The following is a 9,005-nucleotide window of genomic DNA, read 5'->3' as shown; positions in this document are numbered from 1 at the left end:
CACACCACATTTCCTGGCTTCCTGGAATTACAGCTGGGTAATCGATGAAGGACGTTCTGCATCAGAAACCAAGTTCAAGGTGCTGGAGAACGCCCAATGTTTGGGCTTGCGCATGCATCATCGAACATCGAACGCCATTCAATGGGCAGTTTGTCAGCGGTGGCCAGCTTCGGGCACACAATGAACACTTCGATTCGCACATTACACGACACAGGCTCTTTTCATCATGATAAATTCATAGTTTCATTTGTGTGTGAAAGAATTATGCTTGACAGGCGCTCCCTGTGAAAGTCAAAAAAGAAGAAAAGCGCTTTTAATACCTGAATGATGATTATTTTTAAAGATTGTCCTTGCTTGACGTAAATATGTTTCTCAACCCCTAATAGAGCGAAAACCGCCATAGTATTCAAAATTACTTACCTTCATTCAAACCAGCGTACGAACTAGTACAACTTTCTCATCTGCTCTGGTTTGAAACAGCTGCACTAGCGCAAATAAAATTCTGTTTAATGTTTTATTATCAGGATATCAACCAAAATTCAGTGGCATCTATCGTCAAGGCAAATAGCATCGAACGATGAGAGAATTTAATTCTTCACCACTACGGAACATATTGTTTAGTACGCCTTGCTTCACGCCTTCTAACAAAAATTAGTCGTTCATGATTTCATATATAAAATAAAGGGAAGTTATTTTCCAAATTACTGCGCCCAGGGAACCAAAAACTGGAAGGAACATCGCGCACGTGAGAGTATACCCCGTGAGACAGGCACGCTAAATTATTATAGTTCAGATCTATAGTTATGAATTCCAACATATCAGTAGAATGAATGCGATGAATGTCAAAAAAGCTTAGAGAGGTTCCATAAATTAGACGTGGGCCTGAATAAAGCACATTATTAAAAGAATGAACGTGAAGGCAGGTACTTAGGTGTTACTATATAGTTTATGTGCAGAGTATTGAATGAAGGAACTTTCTCAATAAGATATACAGCATTAGGGTTCGTGAAATAATTTTTTGAACAATATGTTTAGCATCAGGGTCTGTGAAAGAAGTTTCTGAATAAGATGTACAGCATCAGGGTTTGTGAAAGAATTTTTTCAATAAGATGTACAGCATTAGGTTTTGTGAAAGAAGTTCTGAATAAGATGTACAGCATTAGAGTTTGTGAAAGAATTTTATCAATAAGATGTACAGTATTAGGGTTTGTGAAGGAATTTTTGAGCAAGACGTACAACATTAGGGTTCGTGAAATAATTTTCTGAATAAGATGTGCAGCATTATGGTTTGTGAAAGAATTTTCTCAATAAGATGTACATCATATTGTTTTTTTTACAAGAAGACATGAAGAGCGTGATGCAGACACTTTGTTTGTACAATTGAACTGCCATTAGTGAGTTGTAACTCACAATCGATGAGGGGACGTTCTTTAGCAACCCTCAGTTTATGTGCATCGCACATCAGCAAACATGTCTGCAATTTGTTGTCATGAAGTCATCACAGGGTTTAGTTTACATCACATTGAGCTGCACTGCTTTAGTTAGACGGGAATGGTGATTTTCTGACGAGTTATTGCCTCTTAGGTTATATGCATGAGCACCATTGAAATTTATTATCATCGGCGAAGAATTCATAAAGAATGTGGGTTCGATGCACGTTTATGATCGATTCACACGATCAAAAATTGATCATAAATGATAAATTTTGTTAACCATTTTAAACCAATTATTCGTTTTGTCTGGTAGTCGTTATAAAAGTGAAAAATCCGAATTATAAATTTGAACCTTGTTAGCAGCTGGAAGTTGCTTGGAACAAGATAAGAAAGAAACAGAACATTCATTGGAGTATTGTGCCGATATAAAAATAATGGTCACTTTTTGCTCACAAATACAATATCGCTAACAAAATACGTAATACATAAATATAATACCAGAAATATCTAGCTACATAAATAAGATATCCCGTGAGTTTCCAAAAAGGAACATTTTTCCACTTCGTGCCTATAAGGAGTCCCGCAGCCCCAGACCGCGATGTGTTGTAGGACCCTTCACGAGGCTCAAGTAATACCACTATGACTGAGCACATTATTTCGTCTGCTGATTTTATGCCGATATCGACGCTAAGTCAACGCAGGCTATTCCAATGCAGTATTTACTGATATTGACTTTTCTCATGTTTTTGATGCATTTCCCTGAACAACAATCATATATCATTAGGATGTTGAAAATTCCTTGATAAATGTTCACATGATGTTCAAACATACATTCATTACACTAAATATTTGGTTCACGAATTTTTTTTGATTATTTTTTCAGTATTTTGAAGCTGTGGAGCTTAGCTGCTTAAGAGTTAGAAGAAAAACATTGTTTTCGTTATCAGTTGAGTTTACAAAAATTTTAAAGACTTATTTCAGTCGATAGCTTCATAAGAGAAAGCTCACAAAATCGTATGAAAACACAAAATTTGAAATAAAATTTGCAATTAATTGAGTTCTGTAAATTTCTCTTAATTGATATATCCATACACTTTCGGTCGGTAATTTTATATACTTTTTTCAAGTATAATAAAATCGTTGAAATTTAGTCTTAACAGTGTTTTTGGTTTAATTATTCTCACAAACGTTTCAGACTCTCTCTTGTGTCATCTGTGTTATGAGCTTTCAACTCTTTTGATGGATAAACAGAATGGTTGAATGATTAGATGAAATTAATTAGAGTGAAACACCGAACAATGATTCTTTAAGGGATATTTTTTTAACTATTTATGTATTTTTTAAGACCATACGAACTTCGCTGCAACTTTAGCGTATGTTTTAATCCTGAACAATAACTCATCGCCAACAATGGGATATCTGCAAATGAAATATCACTCTATTTAAAATGGTACTGCAACCTTTTATATATAAGACGGTGACAAGGATTAAATTTCAAATTCATTTCCGAAAGTATTTTGGTTTTTCAACCTTACATAACTTACGTTCATCTTTTGGATATTAATATTCTTCAACATTTCCAAACTGTATCGTTATTTCTTACTTGTGCATTACAATGCATACGAGTCACGGAGTTGGCTCATTCACTATCCCGGCATGAATAACGCACTACTCGCCACGACGTCATATGCTCGTCTGCAGCACAACCTAGTGCGACCTTCTCCATGCCTTGCTTCTCTTAACAATCGATGCCACTCTAAGATGCGCTCGTTAATGTCTGGGCCTCAATCAAATTTGACATTACTTCTCTTCATCAATCCAACAAATTGCTTAAATATCAAACGACGCTCTATGCTCATAAAATATTAAAAAACAATCATTTGATATTTTATCGATTTGCATGATCCACCGTGGCATATGATTCCAGTCTTCAAATAACTTTGAATAATTTAAATTTTAATCGTGAATGATTAGCGAAAGCGACCTTCCTCAGCAAAGAACACATATGCGGCTGAACATATTAAGCAAGTAAAACGAGAGTAAGTTTAACTCTGCTTAATGAGGAATAAGGATGAATTTTATAAAGCCGCATCGTTGAGTCTGAAACTCGTATTGAACATACCATTTCAGAAACATTCCATATAACGCGATTATTCCGGATTCGAACCAAAGCGCTAATGTGGAAATTTTGGTCATTTTACTTTTACGTTTGGCTACGCTCGATTACAATCGCAGCGGCTATTTTTATTAAAGATATCTTCCGAAACTAACGAAAAAATTAAATAAATGTACGAGCACGTTTTTATAAGCAATTACTTCATATTAACGCGTTCTTTCAATACACCGAAGTTTTGAAACATGTTTGAGGGAAGCTGAATGTTATTGGACATGGCAGCGGATCTATTGGTCAACGCCGGGCCGAACGATTGCTTGCATATGAAACAGGATGTTAAATAAATAACGAGCATGTTGCCTGCAAGTACATGCGTGGCAACAAAAACTCATAGATCTGTTGTACCCAATAAAGTGAATAAAATAAGTGACCTGACATTAAAGTTCATTTAAAGTTAAAAACACCCAGAGCCAAATTTATGAAATCAATGCCATGACATTCAAGTTTATTTGGGCATGCATGTTGCTCTTGTGAACGTCTATCATTCACCCATGACATTATGTGAACGCATCTCATGTCAACGAAGTCTTGGCTTGAGTGCAATTATGTCAAATTAAATGTCAAGGATCACGAATTAAAGGATATAAATATTAAACGTTAAGCATTCTAAAATATATCAATTACTAATATTTCATCAATGAAGAAGAACCAAACGAAATCCTTTTCAATCCATGACGGTTTACACAATTCTTATACTACTGCAGTTGTGCGTATAGCCATTTATAGCATCAAAATATTTGAAGGCATTCCAAAGGCGAGTTCTAAAATTAAAGTTGAGTTACTTGATTGGCACCCAACAAGTTCATTCCGGGATTTTACACAAATTACTAAAATACCTGTGCTCGAATAAAGGCTATTCCATATCATTTGTTTGTTCGGAATTGTTTAAGAATATTATTTGTCTATTAAAAAATGTCCAAGCTGTTTGTTCCTGTGTTGATTTAGCATGAACAATTTTACGCGAAGTGGTGTTATGGGCTTGAGGACGACAAACATAAAGGCGTAAGTCGACATTATGAAGGTAGGACGTATATGTATATATACGTTTAATATGTATATACACGTATATATTGTGGCATATGTCATTGCTTAATGAACTTGGTGCACTGGCCGTAATCTCCTGTAATATCTACACGGCTTTTCGCTCGCGTAAAGTGATGCTTCTGTTTTATACGGAGGAACATTGATTCATTGTGATGTTCGTAGCGATTGGCGTATAAAATGTGGTTTGACGAGCTATTAAAACAACATTTTTGGCAAAGATTTAGTACATTATTTTGATCTGTCTTAGTAATTTCTTCAGAATAAATCAAATTCTCAAACGCATATATTTGTCCGTATGCAGACTCTCTCGTATATTTGGGCAGATTAACAACGAAGAAATATCCAAATGAAGGAACTTTTTATTTATCTCCTCGTAATAATTAAGATTTACGATTTGCAAGATGGCGCCAAGTCCTGCCTATATGAGAGAACCACCTTCGTTGGTACGGTGCTTGCTTATCGCGTCGTCTAAGATAGCTGCGATAACAACGCGAGTCTTATTTTGTTATTTAATCTATGATATTGTCTATTCCTATATTGATCTTTAGGCCAACAAATCAATAATGCCCTTCAATTTCGTAGATATGTAAATTAGTTTATGTACCGCGTGAGTTCGACGCATTTTAGTTACATTGCATTACATGTCAGTGCACGGAGCCGCGAAAGCGAAAGCGCAAAAGGATTAATTTTAATTTCGATTGTTATACCTAAAACTTTTCCCCATCAAACCCAAATTATAAATTATTGATAATTGTTATTTTAAAGTCAACCGTTTGAATGACTTTTCTAACAATTAATAAAAAAGCCTCTGTAATATAACTACTATTGATGAAATTAAATACAATGGAGTTCTACGAACGAGAAAGCATAATGTTGAAATGTTGACATCCTCTGTTGACCTCTGGACGCCAAACGCCCACACAATCGACGTACGATAACAAGTTGCAATGACGTCATGACAAAGGCTTCGCGTGCGTCCAAGCGTGCAAGACTGATTAGAAATACTCACTATTATACGGTCTTCTCATAGATATACAATGAATTATAATTAAATCTCTTACAGAAATGTCTTCATGATAATTTTAGTTTGGTTCGTTCCAATAACATCGAATTAAAAAGCGAAATTTAAATTTTACGCCCAATTGCATTACTGGGAACTTTTCCCGTTTTCCGCATTTAATTAAGCGAAAACGTTATAACATTTGAAATACCGTACACTTTATTGTCATTAAATTCGGTCTTTAGACGTTCAAAGTAACAGTTTTTCCTCACTAAACGTACTTCATTCTTTTGTTACAAAGGCCAACCGAATTCAAATTGCGAATTATGTGAATAGAATCATTACAAGTTTATAATATATTAGTGCTTCACTCACGCAATGGTTCGTCATCTCTGCGGATATAATCAGTGTACACTGTAACACTGTACACTGCAACAGTGTGCACTATAACACTGTACAGTGCAACACTGTAGGCCTACACTGTAACACCCCTGTACACCTTAATACTGTACACTGTAACCAAATACCAGGATACCCAGTACACTGCAACAGTGTGCACTGTAACACCCGTGTACACTGCAACAGTGTGCACTGTAACACTGTACAGTGCAACACTGTACACTGTAACAACACTGTACACTGTAACACTGTACATCGTAACACCCTTGTACAATGCAACAATGTACATCGTAACACCCCTGTACAATGCAACAATGTACATCGTAACACCCCTGTACACTGTAACGGTGTACACTGTAACACTGTACACTAACACTGTACACTTTAACAGTGTTTACAAGCTACACGTCCCCGACGTCTGGTGAATTGTCTCAAGAGTCGCGTCGAAGATGATTAATAATTCTGATATAATCAGTGTACACTGTAACACTGTACAGTGCAACAGTGTGCACTGTAACACTGTACAGTGCAACACTGTAGGCCTACACTGTAACACCTCTGTACACTTTAATACTGTACATTGTAGTAGCCCTGTACACTGCAACAGTGTGCACTGTAACACGGTACAGTGCAACATCGTAGGCCTACACTGTAACACCCCTGTACACCTTAATACTGTACACTGTAACCAAATACCAGGATACCCTGTGCACTGCAACAGTGTGCATTGTAACACCCCTGTACACTGCAACAGTGTGCACTGTAACACCCCTGTACACTGCAACAGTGTGCACTGTAACACTGTACAGTGCAACACTGTACACCATAACACCCCTGTACACTGTAACACTGTACATCGTAACACCCTTGTACAATGCAACAATGTACATCGTAACACCCTTGTACAATGCAACAATGTACATCGTAACACCCCTGAACACTGTAACGGTGTACACTGTAACACTGTACACTAACACTGTACACTTTAACAGTGTTTACAAGCTACACGTCCCCGACGTCTGGTGAATTGTCTCAAGAGTCGCGTCGAAGATGATTAATAATTCAGTCCCTCGTCCTCGACAAAAAGATCTACTCTGTATTTTAATTTCATTTAAATGCTCTGAATAGAGAACACTTTTTACCCAGCTTTCATTAGAGGCTGTTTAATTACTGAGATGGAATAGGTAGAAAAAGATTTATGCAGCAAAGGACATAGAACATAATTAAGAAATTTGCATTCAAAATGTATTTCTTCCATTACTACGAGAAGCTAGCGATTAATTGGTCAACTTATTATTATTTATTTACATTTTATAGTCTACGAGGTTACATTCCATATTTAAAGTAAATTCACTCTATAAAAATTTATATAGTTTTTGCCCGATATAATTCAGGTTTTGATTTCAACGTCAGAGATAATTTGCAGTGTCTTGATAAGGCAAGAACTTGGAATTTGAACGAAATAGACTAAAATTTGATCCAGATATAATACAGTAAATTAATAAACTTTTAAAAAACTTTGTGAGAAAACAAGCCATTGACAAACCTATATGAAACAATATATAACTGACAATATTTACGCACGAACAACAAGGGACTATATAGCACGATGCTCTCACGGGGTGGACTGAGTTGAACATTGTATGATTTCCGAAGTGTTCAGGTGTCCTGCACCAAGTGTTCCAGCACAAGTGTTAGCTTCGCTACAATGAGCCTCACAGCTGCTACATTGTGTTTCAGTCTGAGAGTACAGCCTTTGGTCGCATTACGAACTAGTCTGAATGTACAGCCTTTGTTTGCATTACAAACAATTTACCAGGTCAGCTGTTCTGTCCCATGGCTCCATTACGTGAATGGATCTCCAACAGCCACCTCAGCGTCGCGATAGCAACTGAATCCATTCCAGCAACCTGGTCACGCCACGTGCATTTGAGATTACCTGGCTCAGCGATAACGGCTGCAAGCCTTGTGGGAGTCGTATTTAACATGCGTAGTGGATGCATAAAAATTGAATTCTTCATTATCAATTTGAGAAACTTTGAATTTTACTTAGCCCATCTAATATCATGATATAAATGAAACATTTTAAAATAACTTATTGTAGTTCTTCACAATTTATTTGATGCTATAATGTTAACATATAGTTCTTAATCATTTTTTATAGCTATTTATTGATAATATTTCCTATTCGGGATAGGAAGCTTGGAGCAAATAAATCTGTATGCTAATTCCAATATTACTGCAATAGTTAAAAACACAGAAATCCGGTTTACAAGAATCGCATAGGGTACGAATTTTAGTTGTTTCGCCCTGATAGTAAACGATACAGTCCGTCCGTGCGAGGTTACCGACACGCAAGCCTCAAATTTGTGAATGAAGCATGCGCATTGATTTCGCCTCCAGGGCTGCAGAAACAAAAGGCGGCTAAGTAAAGATTGTTTAAGCGGTGTTTTTAAAGAAGATATTCTTCACTCAATCGAAGGTAGCAAATATATTCTATATTTTTAGAGTATGTGTGTGGAGGAGGGCAGATGCCGAAAATATAAGGGTAGGCTACGAACCGTAGCCACAATATTTAACGTTTTTGGAAATTAATGTACGTAAACATGGGGTAACTTTTGGCACTCACTAAAATCTGATAAATATCTGATCTGATAAATATCTGATATTGTTATTTGGACAATTCCCAATTAACGCAGAAAAATATAACTCATTATATTTCTCTGCGTGTGGTTGAGAATGAAGACGGCCAAGATTCATGTATATACTAGAGGTTCAAAGCGAACCATTATATACTAGAGGTTATAATGGTTCGCTGCATGGTACCTAAATCTGTGTGAATTATGACACATGCCAAAGCAGATGCATTTTATTCACCGCGTCAACCCTGGACGAAACAATCATCATAGAAAGTTATACACAAATGTTTATTTGTTTCTAAAACATTCTATCACGA

Source organism: Hyalella azteca, unplaced genomic scaffold (genome assembly GCF_000764305.2).
Source record: "Hyalella azteca isolate HAZT.00-mixed unplaced genomic scaffold, Hazt_2.0.2 contig6945, whole genome shotgun sequence".
Lineage (NCBI taxonomy): Eukaryota > Metazoa > Arthropoda > Malacostraca > Amphipoda > Hyalellidae > Hyalella > Hyalella azteca.
This window is presented reverse-complemented; position numbering follows the sequence as displayed.